Genomic DNA, 22,232 nt, shown 5'->3' on the forward strand with positions numbered 1-22,232 from the left:
TTGACCTATAGAAATCTATCCCTTGAAAGTACACATATATACCCATGGCTACTCAGAGCCACGTGGAGGAGATGGGTCATCCTCATCTTCCATTTTGAATTTCACACTTCTTATCTTTCACCTTACCAAAACTGTATTTCACCTTGATATCAACCTACATCTCCCCAGTCCCTCCATCCCTCCATCTCTTCCCTTCCCCTTCTTCTTTCTCCTTCTCACACAGTCTCCTACCTACCCAGCTCTGTGAAGAGATGGCTACAGGTTGGGGGTGGGTAAAGACTCTTTTTCATATGGTATGGTCACACCTTCATCTAGTGATTATGAGGGGACAGTGCCTAATAGCTGGGGTCTCCACAGAGTGAACAGCAGGCAGTAAGTAGGTTAGCTCTCACAAGGCAGTGTGTATGTGGTGGAAATGGTGGTGGGGAATCAAGCCTTGACTGCAGCTCCTACCAGTTTCTGTGACACAAACTCTCCCACCATGGCCCCTTTCCAAGCTAGAAACCATTCATGGGCTTTGAAGTTACATACAGATAATGAGTCAGCCATGAGAGAAGGCTTCAAGAGGCCAGACCATCTCTCCAGTTCTGCACCTCAGCATGCATGGCCTCCGAGTTCAAAGCAGAGACTCCCTTCTGGAAACGCGGTGAAGGATCTGGACATATTCTATGACTCAGGACATGCTCAAGTCTCTGAATGTGCTAACTGAGTCTCCTACTCAAGGGAGTTTCTCCACTGGCCATGAAGACATTCCTAAGAGAAGATTGGGAGAGTAGATGGGGAGCCAGCGTCTTTGGCTCTGATGATAGTTGGCTCGGTGGCTTCAGGCAGGCTGTCTAACATCTGTGGTCTCAGTCTCCACATCCTCAAGATGAGGAACAGATAACCTGATCTGCAGTACTCAGGGACCGGTGGTTAGCAGGCTGCAGACTGGGCCCATCACCACGATTCCTGGAGAATAGGCTTCAGGCTGGGCACCGGTGCAGAGAAACTGGTCACTGTGGCAGATACATCTCTACTAAGACAGAGCCCATTTGCCAGGTTAGCTCTTCTCCCTACACCGTGACTCTGCTGAAAGTCACAGGAGCGGGGGTGGGGTGGGGTGGGGGGCAGGGACAGTTCCAGAAAAGCTGAGAGTCAGTGGGTGGGCCTGAGTAATTCAGACCCTCAAGGGATTGAAATAGCTGCCAGTATCTCAGTTTACCCACCACATGGAAGGCTCCTTTTGGATTCCTCTGGTCAATAAAACTGTGTTCAACAACTGTAGAGTCTATGTCTGGCAAAGGTAGTGAAGAACTTTCTTGAGAGCCCCCCCTTCTCCCCACAGTGTCCTCTGGAACAGTTCTGTGACCTTGGGGAACCTGCCCTTCAGACTGTGTTGTGAGAAACCACAAAGGGAGTCTTTGCCCAGAATGGTAGGCATACCCTTGCCGGCAAACCCCTGCCTTGGTGCATTTCCCTCACTCCCTGTCCTGCAGGCAGCATCCCCGCCCTCCTCTATTGCATGATGTGTGTTCTTTCTATTGGGACACAGAGGCCAGGCAGAGTATCAGAGATATTTAAGTGGCAGGGGCTGGGGCGTGAGCTCTGTGGGTGAACAAGCTGTATGAGTCTCAGAACCTGAATTCAGATTCCTGACATCCACAGGTGCAGCATGGCGGTGCACCTCTGACTTCTGAGTGCAAGGCAGAGATGGGTCTGTCAGCCCAGGGGCAGACGCTGCCTCAAAAATAAGGTGGAGAAACAATTGAGAAAAAAAAAGACATGTGACATGTGGATGTCTGCTTTCCATGTGTTCGTGCAACACACCTGTATATACATGTGCACACACATACCACACACCACACAACAACAGCAATACAATTTTAAATGCCTCATAACAAAGTTTTCCTCCCTTTCCTCCTTCCTTCTTCACTCCCTTCCTCCTCTGTCCCTCCCTCCATCTTCCTCCCTCCCTCCCTCCTGCCCTCCTCCTTCCTTTTCCCCTCCTCTCTTTCCTTCTTTCCTTCAGTCTATTCCCCCTCTTCCCCTTCCTTCTCCAGTACGTTTTGGCACACGGAAGAAATATGAGGTGTTGACACATGAACTACTGAGGTACCTCTGTTCATGCCCTTGGCACCTTGTTTGGGAAAATAGGCCCTTTTAAAGTCAAGATGTTCTGATTTTTTTTTAAGTAAAGAAATAAGAAAATATCTCCCTAACAGAAAAGCATACTGAAGGTAACCATATAAACACAATATAAGCTGAGAAAATAATCCAGATCTGACAAGTTCCAAAGAGAAGCTTGGTTTCCATGGGACTTAATCAAGATGTGGGGCCCTGGGAGGTGGCCTGCAAGGGGCACCCCAGGCATAAGGCGCATGCTCAGTGTACACATCCTCTGACATCCAGCATCTGTCCCCACAGGACACAACTCCAATTTGCTTCCTATTTCCAGTCCTCCCAGAAACACATCTTAAAGACATTTAGTTTCCATCTCCCGCCTCAAAAAGCACAGATTTACAAGTGTGTCTTCCCAGAGAGATGGATCCAAGACCCACAGGAAGGAACAAATGGACCCCGCTGGGAATTTTCCATCACTGTTGCTGTATTTTTTTAATTCCCAAAATAAATGGGATTTTACTTATAGGACTGAAGGCTCCATTATTTGTCAGGTACTTCTGCTGCCAAGGAAACAAGAGAATTGGTTGTGCACCTGGCCAGCTGAGCCGACCTCAGAAGTCACCTGACCTCATGAAAAGTCCCCAGTTTTTCTCTCTACCACGAATTCTGTCTCTTCTTCCTGGCTGCATTCCACATGTGTATGTATGTGTGTGTGTGTGTGTGTGTGTGTGTGTGTGTGTGTGTGTGTGGTGTGAAATGGGGGTGTTTCCAAATAGCTAGGGATGCCTGGTTACTTGCTGTTTTGCAATCATCCTCCAGGAGGGGTCTCTACTCTGGGAAAGGACCCCTGGGCAGGGAAGACATTAATTTATGACCCTGTGTCCAAGGTACTAAAACACATAACAAAACAGTACATTATAACATGGATTTTAATATTTTTGCATATGCATATGTGTGTACATCAAAAGATCAGCTTCTCAGAGGCAGCTGGGGCACACAGATGCCTCTATTTCTTCCTTCAAAGGAGAGGAGAGAGAAGAGGGTTCTGGAGGCAGGGAGTGTCTGCAGCTCCTTTCCTGAGGATGAATCACAGCCCTCAGGCTAAACAGGCAGGTGCTGTGAAACCTGGCTGCGGGTCAAGCTCAGGGTGATGTGCCCGCTGATCCTTCTCTCTGTTCAGCTAAGCTCCCCTCACACTGCCGGTGCCGCTCGGGTAAGTAATTATGACTAAGCGTGTAAGCAGAAGGGTCTGCCCACTGTAATTATTCCCCAGCAAGTCCCTGCGGAGCCTGGGAGTTCCCCCAGGGACCTGTTTGGGCCATTTCTAGAAAGGGTAGGTCAAGGTGGGTCTCCTAGACAAGATCAGTCCGGAAGAACCCGAATCAGAACTTAATGCGACCACGTGAACGCTTAGGCGGGAAGACTGGAGTTTAAATTTCTGGGGGTTCTAAATCACTAAAACAAAAACCCAGTTGAAATGTTCGGGCCCATCTGTAACTGTCTCAAAATAAACAAAGCCTCGTCACTTCAGAGCAACTTGCTTCCATTCACATGCAGGCGCATGTACACCGTGTGGAGCCACAGGTCACCCTCGGATGCCACCACTTCTCACCAGGCTGTCCCTGGCCAGCACGCCCTAGGAAACCCTCTCTTTTCTATCCTCCATCTCCCGAGTTTCAGAGTACCAGGCTATTTTTTAATGTGTGTTCTGGGGTTGGATTCTGGTCTTCATGCTCATGTAGCAAACGCCTTATGACTGCGCCATCTCCCTGGCCCTCTGTACTTTTCCCACAGAATTATAGCATGAGCCATGTGTGTCCAGTAAGATTTTTCTAGAAGCTGCACTAGCAAAAGAAACATGTGAGGTTAGGTTTAGTGATATGCACAGCCCAGCAGACCTCAAATATAGGGTTTCATCATTCAATCAGTATAAATGTTATTTGTATGGAAGATATTTTCTACACTATTTTTTTTTTTGTGCATTCAAGTCTTCAAGATCTGGGTGGGTATCACACACAGACTGTTTGTGATTCTGACAGTGAGTTCCAGAGGCCAAGTGTGTGAGATATGGTGTAGTTCCCTTTATATGTGTTGAATGATGTCTGGGCAAAGTTATTATAAGCATGTTACAGAGAATGAACATGTGCTATGGGAAATTTGTTTTGATTTAAAGTTCTTGGCTGGATGTTAAGGCTCTTGGCATACACCTATGACACTAGCTCAGGAGCCAGAGGCAGGAAGATGAGCAGGTTCAACGTGGACAAGGACTACATGGAGAGCTATTGCTCAGCCCCCACACCCCCAAACACATGCTTTTTATAAAAGAATTTTTTCCAGAAATGATCTCAATTCCTGTCTTCCTGTATTTATTAGATACAGGGCATACTTGACACATCATGCATGTGGAGGTCAGAAAAACAGCATGTGCTAGGTGATTCTCTCCTTTGACCATGGAGTTCTGGGACCAAAGTCAGCTCATCGGCCTTGACAGCAAATGGCTTTACCCCCTAGCCATCTCATCATCCCCCTGCCCCCAACTGTTTCTAAGTAATACCAAGCAGGGGCTCCTTACAGCAACCAAAATATCCTGACTTAGGTTAATAATTTATTGCCTCCCACAGTGGAAACATAAATATGACCAGTTTCTAATCCTATCTGGGTCCGCTCTGGCCTCCGGATCACTCACCCACGTGTGGGTGAGCAAACATGTAGTCCTATGCAGTCCACTCTGTATACTGCCCTTGACAACAGAATATCCCGGTGACAGCCAAGTGGACAAAAGCTGAGGTTGTGTGGATGAGAATGCTTCCTGTGGGGAGCACTAGCCCTGGGCCCTGAAGAGCAGGCAGAAACCCTGGAGAAAGCTGACTGAGAGCATGCCACAGTGGGTAGAGAAGCCTAGAGCTGCCAGAAAGCAGGGAGACCTGTGAGGGTTAGAACCAGCCCCCAGCAGGCCACATGCCTGGAAGAAGCCATGCTACTATGGAGACAGTTGTCAAGCTGAAACATGACACTAGTCACATAGGTGGCATGTTCTAGTCGCCATGTTTATAAAAGGTCACAACGCACAGGTGCAATTTATTTTTGGATCGTATTTTACAGAACCCATTTCCACTGGAATATTGTTTCTTGAACAGGTGAGAGCGCTCACATTTTTCTAAAGGAGCCCCTTCGAAATCCACCCCACGGCTCGCCCAGTTGTCCAGCTCCATTTGGTGCAGCTGCGATTCAACTGCTCTGAGTCACGTGGGTTCCAGGCTGCCACGTCTGGCTGCACAAGCCCATATGTGGGTGTACGTCATGAATAGTAACCTCTGCTCCAGCTCTGGGTCCAAAAGGGAGGTCAGGCCAATGGAAAGGAAAGGGATAAAGATCAACAAAAGAGGAGAAACCTCCTACCTCCTCCAAGGGGCTGCAGATTGGGCAACCAGGCTAACCAGGGCAGGGCAGGAGACAGAGACAGCAGTTCCCTTCCCCCATGGTCCCAAGGGTGTCGGTGTGAATAGTGTAACCAAGAAACAGAGCCCTGAGGAACATTTGCTAAATTCTGCCAAGTGCCTGGACACCAGATCACAAGGCTGACCCAGAAAAGAGCAATTGTACCTGCAGGGGAGGCAGGCCAGGCAAGGCCACCCCGGGTCAGCAGGCACCTCCCACACTGCCAGAGAGGCGGGCCAGTGGCCTAATGTGGAAATGTTTGAATGTGGGGCAGCAAGGCGAGGCGCTTGGGCTTGTGGAGTCAGCCAGGGTGACAGGAACCAGTCACACTGGGGCGGGACGATGGAGAAAGTTTGCCAAGACCCCGACAACATCTTTCCTAATAAGTCTGGCAGGCTCCAGGCCTCGGTCCCCCTCTGAACGACCTCTCCCTTCCACTCTTGTCTTCTCCAAGGAGGAAGGAGAATTAGCCAAACAGAGCAGGAATTTGGACCCAGGCCTGGCTCCCCCCACCCCCGCCCTACTCCACTACAGAGTGGATAAAGGCCCCCCCACATCCAACCCCGAAATGCCCCTCCGGACACTTGACTGTGCTGGCCACACTCCATCTGCAACCTGGGCTCAACTGTTGCAGCCCCGTGCCAGGAGAGACCCTATGGACGCACCCCTCCTCCCTCTCCTCCTCTTCCTTCTTCAGCTCCCTGGGCAGAAGCCACCACCTCATTTTTGGAGGCCCCTCCCTGCACTGGGAGCCTGGAGCCACCCTGCTGGCTGTGGATCCTGGCTGCTGGGCCTGCTTGCTCAGGAGAGGTTTCCTAAGTCGGATGTCCCAGCCCCACGCAAAGGACAGGCACAATGACAACATGTGTGTTTGGGTCGGGACACTTTGAACTATGATTCCCAGAAAGAACAGCCTGTACAGGCCACTCCGAGTCTCCCAGCAACAAAGAATGTACCGGAGATTAGGCCTGGCTTGCAAAACATTTTTTTTTTAAAGAGGCACAGCCCAGTCCTTTTATAGGGTCCTGAGTTAAAAAGCACAGAGCACCAGCGTCACCCGCTGTCAACACTTCGTGACCTTTCTTGGCTCATCAGTTCTCCTAAGGTTGGCTTTTTCCAAGTCTCTAGACCCAGGTGTTGGTGAAGGTCAGTGACTATGGGATGAGACCTTTAGGGGGAGGTGACCAAGAATAATTGGCCCAAAGCCTGTAGATGATTAATATGCTTCTGTTAAGCAGAGTTAATCTTTACTCAGGGCACTCGCTGATAACAGAGGGCTTGGGGGAGAAGATGAATATGTTAACTATTAATCCTGGGAAACACCATAAAAATTAGGATGGAAAACCATGGATCTGGGAGAGGAATCCGGAGGCTCGAGGGGTTAGCCAGAGAAACCTGACCAGGCAAGGTGACAGACAGGAAGCTGGATGGGAGACCTTAAAGTTTATGCATGCTCAAAGCTGAGGATGAGCATTTGTATTTGTATGCTTGCATGTGTGTGTGTGTGTGCGAATGTGTGTGCATGTGTGTATATGTGTGTACCTATGTGTGTGCATGTGTATATATGTGCGTGCATGTGTATATGTGTGTGTACATCTGTGTATGTATGTATGTGAATTGTGTGTGTGCCCATGTGTGTGTGTTAGTGCTGTTGACAACAACCATGGTTATTTTCCTAATTCCATTACTTTGTATAAAAACGTGGTGAAAACAAACATAGCAAATGGCAAGAAAAGCTGATTTTAGTGACCTTTTCATTCTAATTTCCCACAGCTAAGATCAGGACTCATTCCGTTGTATGTTTATTCTCTGGTTCCTCTGGAGAGCAGCAAGAGCCCCGGCTGGAGGAAGCCAGTGCTAGCAGAGGCCACCTTGGGGCCACTCAGCTGGACCTGTGCATATCTTATCACCTGCCAGGCTCCAGAACCTCCTCCGGGTTCTATTTTCTGTCCTGAAAAAAATTTCCCAGCACCCAACAGCTTCCTGAACCCAGTTCAAGAGTTAGGGTCAACACTCCTGCCTGTCATAGAGAGTCCCCCCAGAGGCAGGGCTGACACTCCTGTCTGTCATAGACAGGCCCCCAGGCTCCACCAGGGTGTCTCTTTTATAGCATGGCTGCCACCACTCAGCCTCTGCAGGACAGAGACAAACCTTTCCTGAAACCATTACACATATGGAACACATGCTTCTTGTGTGCAAAGCAATTCAAAGAGCTTCCCGGTCATGGAGGCTGTATCCCTTTGTGTGTGTGTGTGTGGGGGGGGTGCTTATAGACCTTAAGGAAAAGGAAGAAGCTTGTGAGAGGCACTCGATATGTAACAGAAACAAAGAGTTTCAAAACCAAGAGAACTTACTGTACTTCCGGATGGCTGAGGTGGTTCACAGCAAAAGGTCTTTAGTGTCAGAAACTGGTTCTGAGGTCAGACTGGGGCTTTGCCAGGGAACCAGTTATCCAAGGTGACCCTGAACTCACTCTGTAACCCAAGCAGGTCTAGAAGTTTCTGTCCCCCTGCCCCAGTCTCCTAAGTAGATAGGAAGGGCACCATCGGGGTCAGATCTAACAACTGTCTTGTTGCAACTTGGGAAGCAGGCTGGAGGAAGTAGGCCTAGAGGGAGAACCCGAGACAGAAGCATACTGACAAGATCCTGATGTGGGGAACCAAAAACCTTAGCCAAAAGGGTGGCCAAAGGGAAGGAGAATGAAGACAAACAGAGGCCACCATGAACTCAAAACCTTGCTTGTGGTGTTCTGTGGCAGAAAATATTGCCATGCAGAAGAGGGTAGGTAGATCTCTGGGGGGCACTGTTGGTGATTCCCCAAAGGGCTCTAGGGGGACCACTGCAACTCTCCAGTATTCTAGAAAGATCTCCCGGAGGCTAGGCACACAGTGACCTTGCTCAGGTGTCGTCTTCTATCTCCCAGAGCGTTTGAAGTTTCTCAAGCTCAGGTTCTGGTCTGAATTCCCTGGTCTTACAGATGAGTTACACGGTAGGGTTTGTAGAACAGCGCCTGATGCCTGAGAGCAAGCATGGGGGCTTGAGGACAGCTCCTCTCGGTACAGGTGAGGCCTTTCTTGCCTTTACATAGGGTCAGAAGGTTTTGTTTTGAGTGGAAGCTGAGGATCAGAAAAGCAACAAGCCTAATGTCCTGAAACTCCCATTTCTGTAAATTAACCTCAAGCACTGACTCTTCTAACAGGACACCGCATGTCTTAGTTTTTAAAGTAAAGAAAGAACCACCTTCCAACTTCCAACTTCTTGCTTCCTGTGGCTTTGAGTTGATGGTATTGGAAAAGGATTGTGAAGATCCAGCTTTGTAACTAGAAAAAGAGTGAGGGAAATTGGGCAGGGTGGCACACACCTGTAATCCCTTGGGAGATATGTGCAGGAGGACCACCTAAGACCCTTTCTCAAAAAAAAAAATGCAAAAAAAAAACTGGTTTGAGGGTATTCATAGAAGAGGCTGAAGCTAACCTGTGCTAGCCACATAGAGCACTCAAACCAGTCTGAGCCATACTGAGACTACATCTCAAATGAAGAAAAGGTGATCAGGAAACAAAGGAAGGAAGAGGGGGTAAAGGAAAAGAAAAGACAAAACACAAACAAACAGAAAACAAACAAGAAAGACAAGGAGGTATGAAACATGGGTTGGTATTTCAGACCATCCTCTTTGTCAGCTTAACTCAGTCATAGATCAAGGTGGTCATTGGGAGGCTAAGAAAATACACGTGGTCCTGGCACCAGCAGTTTCAGGGTACAGTAAAGACCTTCATTTGGCAGAAATAGCCGAGGTTCCCATTGGGCATGTCTTCAACCCTGGATCTAAACACTTTCAGGGCCAAAGTGATCTGCCGTTGTTACATGATGAGTCCAAGAGGCTCTGGTATAAAAACGGTTTTATGGCTCTGCCCCGGGTTTGTAAGCTAAGCAAATAGAAAAATCTCAGGAATAAAAGGGGCAATAAAATAATTACATAACACTTTGAACTCTCCCTAAATACCACCTTTATTTCAAGGCTCTCCCGCATGTTTTACAGGCAAGTTTAGAACTGTAGACCTGTCCCCCTGTTTTATCAGTGGGGAAACTGAGTCACTGAGCAGTAAAGGTTGGAGAGCTCACAGGGTTTGTCTCAGGGGTTAACTCAAGGAAAGCTACTATAGAACACTTTCAGGAAAGGTCAACTAGCGAGTCCCCCAACCATACCTCCTCCCTCCCCCATCCATACCTCCTCCCTGAGCTTAACCATGACATGACAGTGTTTCCACATAGCCTAAGCCATATCTGGGCTTCTAGATTAACAATGAGAATAACAGACAGAACCATCCAGGTTGTTCCTTTTTCTGGTGTGTGTGTGTGTGTGTGTGTGTGTGTGTGTTCTTTCTAATACATTTGGGGGTACATACATATGTGTGCATGTGGAGGTCAGAAGACAACCTTAAGTATCCTTTCTCTGGAGACAACCACCTTTTTTGTTTGGTTTGGTTTGGTATGGTTTTTGAGACAGGGTTTCTCACTAGCTTGTATGGCACCAAGAAGGCTGGGCTTGGAGAAATCTGTGTTTGTCTCCTCGGGACTGGGATAGCATGTGTGAGCCACCTCATGGGTGGCTTCTTTAACATGGGTTCTAAGCACTGAGCTTGTGTTTACTTTAGCAACTGTGATTTCTAATTTTCATCCTGGCTCTCCAGCAGATTGTTGCCTTATACCTGTGGTAGAAGAAGGTCACTGCCTTGTCACCTCTGCTAGAAGCAGCCTCTGCACCGAGACTTTCTCTGCAATGGACCTCTTCTTCCAAGGCCTTTGTTGATCCAAGTCAACACTTTTTTCTCAGCAGCTGGACATTTCCATTTACCCCTCCATTCTTCATTTCAGCCATGTTGGAAAGGCTTCCTTGTTTCAGAGACTAGAAACTGTTTTGAAGACAAACAGATGAAGAACAAAACCATGAGATGGGCCAGGTGGGTGTGCTAGAGTCAACATGCAGGAGGGGTTGTTAATGTGGTAGGGGTAATGTTAACGTGTTGTTTGTTCTTATTTGGGTTTCACCATTGAAGGTTTGAAAGCCAACCTCTTGAATGCATTTGCATGTGGGAACAGCTCAGAGCAGATCTCCAGTTTCACGCCTCCCAGAACTGTGTACTTTGACTTGTGTGACACTCCTTAAGATTGTTCCTGGCTCAGAGGAAGCTTGGGTAGCTGTTTCCCAGGTCCCCTGGCCCAGCCTAGCTCCATTCTACCACCTCCTCGAAGCTCAGTGCTGCCTGGGGAAGGAGTGCTGTGGCCAATGGAGAGTGTCTGGCCCAGGTACGTCCTATTGATGACCTACTGAGCATCCTGGACAAATCCTCAAAGTCCCTGCTGGCTATCAGCACCCAGGACAGTCTTAGAAGACACATCCAGACCCTTCATCAGTGGATCCCAAGGGAAGAATAGAGCCCCTCCCCCCAGTGTCAGGCCACAAACATGGCAGCCTGACTAGACAACATTTGCTGCCATGGTAATGGAGACTTTTGACACAGGCCAGGGATATGAATTTGAGCAGAAGCTCAACCAACATTTAATGACCTATAAAAAGAAAATCAATCACAGAACAGATCCAGTGACCATTAAATGTCACAAAATGTGTAGCATTACCTTAACAGTCAGTAGGAGATACCTTCTCCAAGCTGAGAACACAAAGGTTCATGATGGGCCCAGAACACCTTCCAGCCTTTTTGACAAGTACCTGTCAACTCCCTATCTGGCTCATCTCTCTGTAATATGATTAAGGGAAGGGGGGAGGATCCCCCACCACCAATGCCTGACCCGGTGACTACTTGTGTATCCATCAAAACCTCTCCTTCCTCATGACTAACAGCAGAAAGAGGTGAATTGAAATGGTTGCTGTAAACTCACAAATCGACTTGGGACTTTTCTGATAATGAGTAAGGAAGCCGAGCAGGCTGGGGCAGGCTGCTGCAGCCACAGCCAAGGTTCATGTGCAGTAGCAACCTGGGAACAAGAGACCTCCCTAAAATTCCGATTCAGGAGCCATTGTGTGTACCCCATAGCACCATAGCTAACCAGAGTAGCACTCCCCCAGCAGCAGATTCTTGGGTCCTTTGCTGTTTCTTATCAGTCACCCAGAGGTCCAGGAAGGGCTTCCACCTGGCCACCATGTGTCCTATGCTTAAACTCTAAGTGACAGGGGGGCTAAGAGAACAGATAACCTCTTCCATGTCCCTGTGAACAGAAGTACTCATGTAGGAAAGTCAGGGACTGTAGAGATGGCTTAGCAATTAAGGGCACTTGCTGCTCTTCAGAGGATCAGTTCCCAGCACCACATCTTATGGCTCATAAGCATCTGATTCCAGCTCCAGGTGACCTGGCCCGCTCTTCCAGCCTCTGGGCAACTGCACTCACCTGCATGTGCCCACCCAGAGACACAAACACATAAATGAAAATAAATATTTTTAAGAGAAAAATAAGAAGCAGTTAAGAACGTAGAGTGTTAACTGGACCCAGTTAACGGTCGTTCTGAGCTGCGCTGCATGGAGAAGCTGTGCCTACAGTCTTTCTCCTCAGCCAGCAATGGAAGCCATGCAGCTGAGTGAGGAAACCTGGAGACAAACGACAGGCTGGTATCTCTCTCAGCTGCTTCTTCAGAGTGGAGCCTTTAGCCTTGGTCCATGTGTTTTTGGGAGTCAGGGGGCCTCAGTCACTCCCAAGGAACCAAGAGAAGGGTTATCAAAGAACCCAGTGTCCCTGTAGGGGGTCACAGGAGCCTGGCTATGGCTGATCCAGCACATTCTACGGAACAGCTCACCTGCTGAGGAGCCTAGAAGTCTGAGCTCCAGATCAGACCCAGCCCCTGCCCCTGGCATGGCTTTGAGCAGATCTTTCAACTGTCGTGACTCAGTTTACTCCCCTGCCAAATGGGAATAATCATGCAGATCTCAAAGGATTTCTGTAAGACTCTAATGAATGTTTATAAAGTGCTTTGCGGGACTTTATGGTTACTTGAGCCGGGAAAGGATTTACAAATTATTCAGAAGTAAACAGTGTTTAGAGTCCGGGTTTCCAACAGCCAGCAGGTTCTCCCAAGTGTTTACAAGATGGTTGTAACAGGACCCGAGGAAGTTCCACCCGCCCGTCCTGGTTCCCGTCACTACCTCCGTGACCTGCAATGTGTGGCTCAGGAGTCTGACAGATTAACTGGACTCAGACTGTAAACCAGATGCTCGACGTTTATTTAACATTTCTTCCAGGGGCTGGGAATGAAGAATTCAGGCATGGGGAATTGTTTTGAGAGCCTGGTAAGCTCCATCCCTCCCAACTTCCCTTTCCCAGATTGATGTCTGCTGCATCCATTCTAAGAGACCTGGTGTTGCGTGAGAAAAACAGTGGATTCTCATGTACAAAGGAATGCACACTTCCCACAGGAGTTCCAAGTAAAACACAGGAAGGACTAACGTGTAAGGTGAGTCCCCCTGCCAGGTGTCTCCTCACGAAAAAGACTCAAAAGCAACCAGTACCATTCGGTATGGTGGCTCACACCCATAACCCCAGAACTCAGGAGGCCAAGGTGAGAGAATGCTGCAAGTTTGAGAGCAGACTCAACTATGCAGAAGTTCCCAAATGGCCAGGGCAGAGTGAGATCCTGTTTAAGAGGGCCAAGACTCGATTAGTAAAATGTTTGCCACAAAAGCACAAAGACCTGGGTTGATTTCCAGAGCCCATGTGTTAAAAAAAAAAAAAAAAAAAAAAAAAAGCCATGTGTGGGACCTTTTTGTGTAATCTGGGTGCTGGAGAGGCAGAGACAGGGAGATTGCTGAGGCTTGCCCACCAGCCAGCCCAACCGACTGGGTGAGTTCCAGGCCAGTGAGGAATACTGTCCCGAAACAAAACAAGTTCACGATTCTGAGTATTCTTGGGTGACCCAGAAAAGAGGAGAGATCCTTCCTCGTGTTTGATATTAGGAGAGCCCATCTCTGGCCTTCAGTCAGTTCTGAGAAACGATTGTGGTTGGGGGGGGGTTCTCTGTGGACAGGAACAGGGAAATCCGAGCCCTGGACTTTTCTCCCAAATTGTCCCTTTGGTGACCCACATTCAGAAAGAGAAACCCATGGAGACAGGACAGAGCAGCCTCCAGGCAGATGGCATCCCCTCCCTCCATAATATGTTCTGAAGGGACAATTCCATAAAAATTTAAAAATTGGAGCTTTTGAAATCAGAGAAGGGGTGTCACCAGAAGGAGCGGGTACAAAGGGCTTTCCACAAAGTGCTCAGTGACCAGAGGACCGGGCATCCATCCCACCACAGGTTGCCCATTCAGACTTGTCCCACCAGCTTCTACTCAGGGTTCCTGCCATATGGGTATGCGTCAGGATGTGAGGGAACCAAGCCAGCTTCCTGGAAATAACGATCTAGAAGGGAAATGGAAAATGTCAGTCATTCCAGAAAACTGCTTTGTGGAAGGGATGAATAAAGACCTCGGGACAGAGAACGCCCAGCTCTGCTCACTTACAGGGCTCCTCGCTGCTCAACTCGCTGTAGGTGTTCCTCTCCAGGTCAGCCAGCTCCGCCTAGAATATCTTCTGCTAACAGTCCCCAGTGTCGAAGTCTCCACTACCTCTGGCATAACACAGTGATGCCCCTGCTCTGAGAAGGTCCTTTGTCTCTGTTTTCTTTCTGCTCTTAGATAGTAACCCCCTCCTAACACCTTTGATTTCACTACAGTTATTTTCACATTACCCGCCTTGTGCAGCCCCTTGAGCGAGAGCAAGGGATATATCCTGTACTGGCTGGTTCTGTGTCAACTTGACACAGCTGGAGTTATCACAGAGAAAGGAGCCTCAGTTGAGGAGATGCCTCCATGAGATCCAGCTGTAAGGCATTTTCTCAACTAGTGATCAAGGGGGAGGGCCCAGTCCATTGTGGATGGGCTGGTAGACCTGGGTTCTGTAAGAAAGTAGGTTGAGCAAGCCAGGGGAAGCAAACCACTAAGTAACATCTCTCCATGGCCTCTGCATCAGCTCCTGCCTCCTGACCTGCTTGAGTTCCAGTCCTGACTTCCTTTGGTGATGAACAGCAATGTGGAAGTGTAAGCTAGATAAACTCTTTCCTCCCCAACTTGCAACATGTTCATGATGTTTGTGCAGGAATAGAAACCCTGACTAAGACACATCCTATCCCCAGTAAGTACTGTGTGGATTCAGTCTGTGGGATTTAATTAAATCCAACTGGAAAATATTATCAGACAAAATAACGCAAGTATGCGATTGTATTTGCTGGCATGGGAGGAAGAATTCTTAGAGGAGTCACAGCTACCCTGGAAGCTGATGCAGGGGATCAAAAGTCTGAGGCCAACCTGAGCAACTTAGTCAAGCCTGGCATCTAAGCAAATATAATAAAAAGGGAGACAAGAGAGCTAGGAAGGTAGAATCCAACCTGATTACCTGGGTTTCATCCCTAGGACTCACATGGCAAAGGGTGAGAACTGACTTCAGCAAGTTGTCCTCTACATGTGTGTGCCCACACATATGTAAATACACATGCATAAAACAAAGATGAAAATAATAGGAAGGAAGGGTGCAGCTCAGCAGCAGAGCACTTGCTCACTGCAGAAGGGTAAATCTTAGTGCCCAGCATGGAAAACCTCCAGGATCTTATAACAGAGGTTGTTAACCTTAAACACATTAAAAAGGCAGGCTGCAAAACAGAGCATGCAGGAAGACTGTGACTGCGGAGGTGCGTCTCATTCCAATCAGTCTGCACAGGAGGCACAACTCATGGAAACAGTCCATTTAAAGGTGTTCGGGGAGGGGGAGGCAGAGTCATGCGCACAGGGGGTGACACAACTTGCAGACTGTGGCCCCTGTGCAAAAAACAAAAACAAAAAACAAAAACAAAAACAAAAACAAAACCCATAAGGCGGAAACTCCACTGGAGGCCGAAACCAGTAACTTAGGGAGGGCTCTGCCAAGCTTCCCACCCTACCTCCTGCCAGACATACAGAAAGCCAAGTGGTACCAAAGGGGTCATCTCTTGGGAGACCAGAGCATGGGTTAAGATGGGGAAAAGAGACCTTAGAAGGACACATCCTGTAAGGTCCTGGAGATGAGCCTGGGAGAGGTGCTCAGCTTGTTCTCATCTGTATCACCTCGTGCTGTTCCCATGGTGAACGGGTGTTACTTCTGTAACCCAGGGAGAGAAAGGTTTTTCACTCATTCCAGAAATTCTCGCAAAGGGGAAACGCGGAGACAGCACACTTAGCAGATAGTGCTCCTGCCTTTAATGACTCCTTCCCGTTTCTGTCTTTAATCTGCAAGGTGGAAGAGCAACCCATTTTCTGAACAAACACTGGCTAGACCGAGGATGCAAAGCCTTTAGCTAACAAGGTGGATACAGTCATGGGCCCACAAAGCCTAAAATCTGGCAGAAAGCTTAGGCACTGGGCACAAAACGACATGACAGAGAGAAGAGTGTCTGGTGTCAGGGAGGCAGAAGGTGGAGATGTCCTAAAACCTAGCAACCATGGTGTCTTTTCTTCTGTGGAAAGAATGCTGTGGCTGCCAGACAGACCTAAAAACAGGCCAACACCTCCATTTAGTCGTCCAAGAGCAGATTGGGAAACTGAGGCTGAGACTCAGTGGTAGGGCACTGGTCTAGCATGCAGGGGTCACAGGTTCAATCCATACCATCACAAAGCAGGAGATAAAAAAGCAGGAAGGGACTAACAAGATAGACATGGGTTTTAAGATTTCAGTTTAAAGCAGTGGTTCTCGACCTCGCTAACCCTGCATCTCCTTAGCACAGTTCTTCATGCTGTGGTGAACACCCCCCACTGTAAAATTACTTTTGCTACTTCCTAACTGTAATTTTATACTGTTATAAATCGTAATATAAATACCTGATGTGCAGGACATTTGATATAGAGCATTTTGGCAGAGGGTTCCGAGTTCTTATCTGTGAATCGGCAGTTTTACTATGGCAGCCTGGGCTTCACTGTCCTTGGAATTCTGTGTTGAATTCATGGTGGGTTTCTTCTGTGTGAAAGATCCTCATGTCCTCACGTATGGGGGTCTTTTTATTACCCCTCCCATACATGGCAGACTCCCAAGGGTCAGTGGTCACTGCTGTAATATTCCTATGGACCAAGCTGAGGAACTTGCAGTTCAGCGGGTAAAATGTCTGCTGCACAACCGCGAGGATTGGAGTTCGGATCCCCAGCACCCACATAAAACTGGACATGACGGCATGTGATCATCAGTACAATGGTAAGATAGGAAATGCGGGTGGGAGAACCCCCAGAAGCTCACAGGCCAGCACCCCAGCATCAGTAGCAACACCAAGACCCTGTTTCCTGTGGTTGATGTCTATGTGCAGGTGAAGACAGGTACAAGACAAGGCAAGGCCTGTGATTGGACAGTGAAAAGGATTTCAGGGGACCAATCACTGGGTGAGAAGGGACTTCTGGGAATAGAGGAAGATGGAAGAGAGGAAGATTCCATTGGAATCTGCTACCAGAGGATTTATAACTTAGAAATTATTACAGAACAATTTGCCTCATGTAGATGGACAGTTTATATCATTATCAATTGGCTTTGAGTTTATTGTGTGGATGTTGTGTGGGGTGAGAATTCACCAAAATAAATCTGATTGATAAATAATAAGTTTCAAAAGTTTTGATTTTGTTGGGCTGCTGGGAATGTGAGCAGAGTTCGCAGCAGAGAGCTAGCCGGGAGAGGGCAGCCACCGCATGAGGCTCGCCATGGTGGCAGAGAGGCCACCAGAGACAAAGAGTAGCAGGAGGTAGCATGGTGTGGTGCATGGAACCTCTTCCCGCTTTCTTAATATTTACTGCTATGGTTTCCAGTGAGGTGAAAGGCAAGAACAAACACCAAAGGCTATCCCCAGATCTCCACACATATGTTTTCACACATACATAGACCATACACGCATACATCTTACACATACATATACACAAAGAATTTTTAAAAATGCATAGATGAGAATCAATAATAAATTAAGCTTGGGCATTGAAATAAACAGGTGTTTCATTAATTGTAATCATCTGTAGATGTTAAAAAATAATAACTCACATGGGTTGGATGTGTTGCTTGTTTATACAAACAATGCATAGTCTCACCTACCAGAGACAAGGCCCACAATACCCATTAAGGCCATTATTTTGAAAAGAGAACAGCAAGGCCCAGGTGACTGAATGTCTGCCTAGAATCTTTTAGAGGTGCTGAAATGTGTTTGAGTTGAGGGAAGGCAGACCACCTGTCTAAAAGTTACCACGAGGCACACCAGCACTCTAGCTGAAGGAGAACGGAGATATCTGTTCACTTCTTGGCATGCCGCTTGTGTTCTTAGGCAGAAGTCACCACCATAGCCAAACCAGCAGAAGAGGGCTTGCACACTGTAGTAAGAGGTGGGGAGAAGTCCAGGCCTAGTTTAGCAACTCTGAAGGGCATCCAGGCCTCAGACTTTTGTCATCTCACCCCTGGGCCAAAGGAGCTCATTGTTAATGTGCTTTGCCCAAGTGGTTGGCTGGGAGCTGTCAGGGAAATGACACAAATGACAAGGATCTCGAGTCTTCACCCATCCCGAGTGATACCTCACACTCCATCACAGGTATTCTCAGCTCCAAAGAGTAAGGCCACCTACATTTAATATCTGTTGAGTATCATACAGGGTGATGGGGATGTCACTCTGAGACCTTCCTCAGTGATGAGAGCACAGAGGCAAGATACCATGGATGACAGGAAAACCTTCCCGAGCTGAAAACTAGGCTAACATTTTCTACGGAAGCTACTCCTTCACTGTGAATGGCTACACACAAAGACGTGCAAATGGTTGCTTGACTCGAAATGTTTGCTGCAGGAAGAAGGCAAGCAAATGCATCCAAGAGCCGGTGAGCCTTCTGCTTCCAAGGAATAAACTGGCTTTCTTGAAGTGTGCCAGGTTGAACAGAGACTGCACATCCCTGTCCAAGACTGAGTGGATCTGGATCACCAAAACCATATGTAAAGGATTTACAGACCAGGGTTACCCAGCCCCAGCCCCAGGTGGATGCTGGTTTGGAGTCTGAACATCAGCTGAGTGTGCTCTACATTGTTTTTCTGTATCAGTCATGGAGTTAGGTACTGAAGAGCTGTCTCAGCTGGGAATAGGATTTGTTGTGCAAGCAGTAGGACCAGAGTTCAAATCCCCAGTGACCATAAATTAATTAAATACTCAGGTGTGACCATATGCAATATCAGTGATGCTGGGGGCAGAGGTAGGAAGATTGCTGGAGCTTGAAGGCCAGCCCAGACTCAGGTTCAATAGGTTAGCCCATCTTGTGGGAATAAGACAGAGGGTAAGAAAGTGCACCCCATGATATCCTCCTCCAGATACACTTAGGCTTGTGAGTCTGCACACATACATGCCCACGCACTCACACAGCAAAATAAATGAATAGATAAATAAAAATAAGGCGGGCAGCAAGTATCGGTCAGCAGCCTCCGTGGCTGTACGGGCTGGAGAGACAATGCTTCCAAGTTCACATTCTCTTAGCTTTTGCTTAAGAACACAATGTAAGTCCCCCACCCCAATCCTAGTGCTGGCTTCAATTTCACATGTAGTCAAAGGGGAAAGATGCTGAAAAAAACAAAAGCAAATATTCTGGGCCAACAAGGTAGACCAGTGGGTAATGGCATTTGCCACTTTGATAGTTTGTATATTCTCTGCCCAGGGAGTGGCACTATTTGAAGGTGTAGCCTTGTTGGAGTAGGTATGGCCATGTTGGAGTGGGTGTGGTCTTGTTGGAAAGGGTGTGATCTTTTGGAGTGGGTATGCCACTGTGGGTTTGGGCTTTAAGACCCTCACCCTAGCTGCCAAGATGTCAGTATCTGCTAGCAGTCTTCAGATAAAGATGTAGAACTCTCAGCTCCTCCTGCACCATGCCTGCCTGGATGCTGCCATGTTCCAGTCTTGGTGATAATGGACTGAACCTCTGAGTCTGTAAGCCAGCCCCAATTAAATGTTGTCCTTATAAGAGCTGCCTTTGTCATGGTGTCTGTTCACAGCAGTAAAACCTAGGACAGCCACCAAGCCTGATGACCTGAGCCTACATGGTGGGAGAAGAGAAATAACTTCCTTAAGTTGTCCTCTGACTTATGCATGCGTTGTGATATGGAAATGTGCTCCAGTGTGATCCAGTAACACAACCTGTCCTGCACTCACCAAGTCTTGAAGACTTGGAGTGTCAGCATCTCCTTTCGACAAATTGCAGAGCCACCAGGATCCCAAATTCCCACTGTGACTGCCAAGGATGCCAAATGTACATCTTAGTGCTTCTGGATCCATCTCAGATAATCCGTCCTCTGCTGCCCAAGCCAAAAAGTAAACCTGCTCAAAGACCTAGTGAGAATTTTTAGAAACTAGGTAACTATTCACCAAGGAAACATTGAGTGCATTTGGCTTGCCTGGGAAATAATTGTGACAGAAAGGAATCAATTATGGCCCATCTGCAGTTCATTAATATGATCTGTTGAAAAAGAGGCCAAATTCACCAAGTCAACCCAAAAGTCTAAATATAGGACCAATGGGAGTCTGGCCCAGGGCATATTAGGCAATAAAAAGATTCCTACATCTGCAGGAATGAGAGGTTCCCCCCCCCACACACAATTCCTTGTTCTTCTTATCCACAGAGGTAACTGGAAATGGATACATTTTATTTTCTTTCCAAAAAAAAAAAAAAAAAAAAAAGGAGAAACATTCCATAAGGATCATCCCGGCCAAAAATATCATGTGTTGCTCAGGAAGGCTCAACTCAGAGACAGAGTTCATTTACTCCTGACACAAAGCTTACACGTTCCCAAGATTGCTAGAGTTCCCTCTTAAATCAGGCACAGGGAAATTGAAGGTTCTGGGGCTGCAATTCTCAGAGTGGGACAAAGCAATGGCTTTAGGAGGCCCATCAACGGAAGCCTGCTCTCGGGGAGGGTTTCACAGTTGTGGTGAGTATCAAAGTAGTCTAAGTCACACACCCTACACTCCCTCTTCCCTTCCCCTCTCCCTCCCCTCAGGAGTCTTTGGAGTAAGCTTCTACTAAAACTGCATCTCCCTCACTGTTCCATTGCTATGAGGAGACACCATGACTAAGGCAATTCTTATAAAGGAAAGCGTTTAATTAGAGGCTTGCTTGGAGTTTCTCAGAGGTTGGGTATGTTATCCTAATGGTGAGAAGCATGAGAATAATTGTGGTGAGCTTGATGCTGGAGAAGAGAGCTACATCCTAAATGCAGGCAGGCAGGCAGGCAGGCAGGCAGTCAGACAGACAAAGTGACAGAGAGAGACAGAGAGAGCCACCTAGGCCTGGCATGAGCTTTTGAAACCTCAGAGCTGATATACCCCCAGTGACACACTTCCTCCAAGACCACCCCCTTAATCCTTTCAAATGGTGCCACTCCCAGATGACTAAGCATTTAAACATATGATCCTATGGCAGACCATTCTTATTCAAACCACCACAACCCAATTATTTCTTTCAAGAAGACAGGAGAATCGCCCCCACACACACCCAAAAATATCACTTTCTGTCCAAAGCTGCTTAATGTCGCACAAGCCATTGGTTTGTGCTGTGTTGGGAACTGAGCCCCCGAGTGGGAAAACAGCCATGACTTTGAAGAAGAATGAAGTATCTCTGGTGCTCTGTTCTTCTGGGGATTCAAGGCTACAGGCATGGGATGGGGGTGTTTGACCCCTTCATTCTTCTGTGACCTCATTCTCCATGCAGGGACTTTGGAACCAAACTTCTTGGAACTACAGCAGGGGTCTGATGGGAAGTTAGTGGGCTCTTCATGTGGGTCTGCGGTTTGGAAGTGTCTGTGGTAGGGTGGAAGTAAGTTTAGGGAACACGCATTTGGCTCACAAAAGAAGAGAAATCTGATACCATGGCAATGACCCCTAAGCTTCTCTTCTTTGAGGAGAAAGCCTGCAACCATCCTCATCGTGGGTTTCTGCTTGACTGTTAAAAATACTAAATTAGACCAGACACCAAAATAGTGTAAAAGAAAAAAATAACGTCTCAGCGTGATTTGCTTTTGTGCAAAGGAGAAGCATTTATATAGCTTGTGTCTAAGTTCCAGAATATTTCTGGAAAGATTTGCCCAGACTGTTCACAAGTTACTTATCCAAGCAAAGAAGAGGGTGGGAAAGCGGCTTCTGAGCCTCGCTCTGTTGCTGCCTGTGTGTTGGCCATTTTTACAATGACCTACATTGCTTTTTATGACAGAAGATACTTTGAACAATGGCAAACAATGAGGGTAACATTTAAAAGCCGCCAGTGCCCTGGCTGAGCCTGAGAGACACGCGTCTGAGTGAGCTATGCATTCGCATATGCATAATCATCACAATAGAAAATACCACCGCACTCTAATCGCCATGAAATAGGCTCGCATTAGCATAATAATCCAGACACAGAACCCATATTGCATAATGGTCATTAGGAGGCCTATTTAGGCAGGAGTGAGGCACAGACACAGTAGGCAATTGGGGTGGGATGTACCTAGGTCCCCCTGCCTCCAGATGGTGAGAAAGCCCCTCTCTCTGGCACTGGTCACAGCCTTGGATATAACACTACAGCATTGACAGTGACCCAGCAGTGCCTCTATGAATTAGTGCAGGTGCTCCCAGTAACCCTCGGAAGCAGGCTCCAT

General features: G+C 47.6%; 1 long non-coding RNA gene across 3 annotated transcripts; it reads left to right on the top strand.

Annotated features, from left to right (window-relative positions):
• Positions 1–6,591: 6,591 nt before the first annotated feature.
• On the top strand, positions 6,592–17,150 carry LOC308435949. Of its 3 annotated transcripts, XR_013975516.1 has the most exons (6): positions 6,592–6,687; positions 10,233–10,499; positions 12,871–13,000; positions 14,556–14,623; positions 16,635–16,799; positions 16,909–17,150. It is a non-coding gene; the product is annotated as an uncharacterized lncRNA (long non-coding RNA). The 3 variants fall into 3 exon arrangements; XR_013975517.1 differs by lacking the exon at positions 14,556–14,623; XR_013975515.1 differs by having other exon boundaries at positions 12,871–16,799.
• Positions 17,151–22,232: the final 5,082 nt, after the last annotated feature.

The sequence above is a fragment of the Micromys minutus genome (assembly GCF_963924665.1).
Source record: "Micromys minutus genome assembly, chromosome: 24".
NCBI lineage: Eukaryota > Metazoa > Chordata > Mammalia > Rodentia > Muridae > Micromys > Micromys minutus.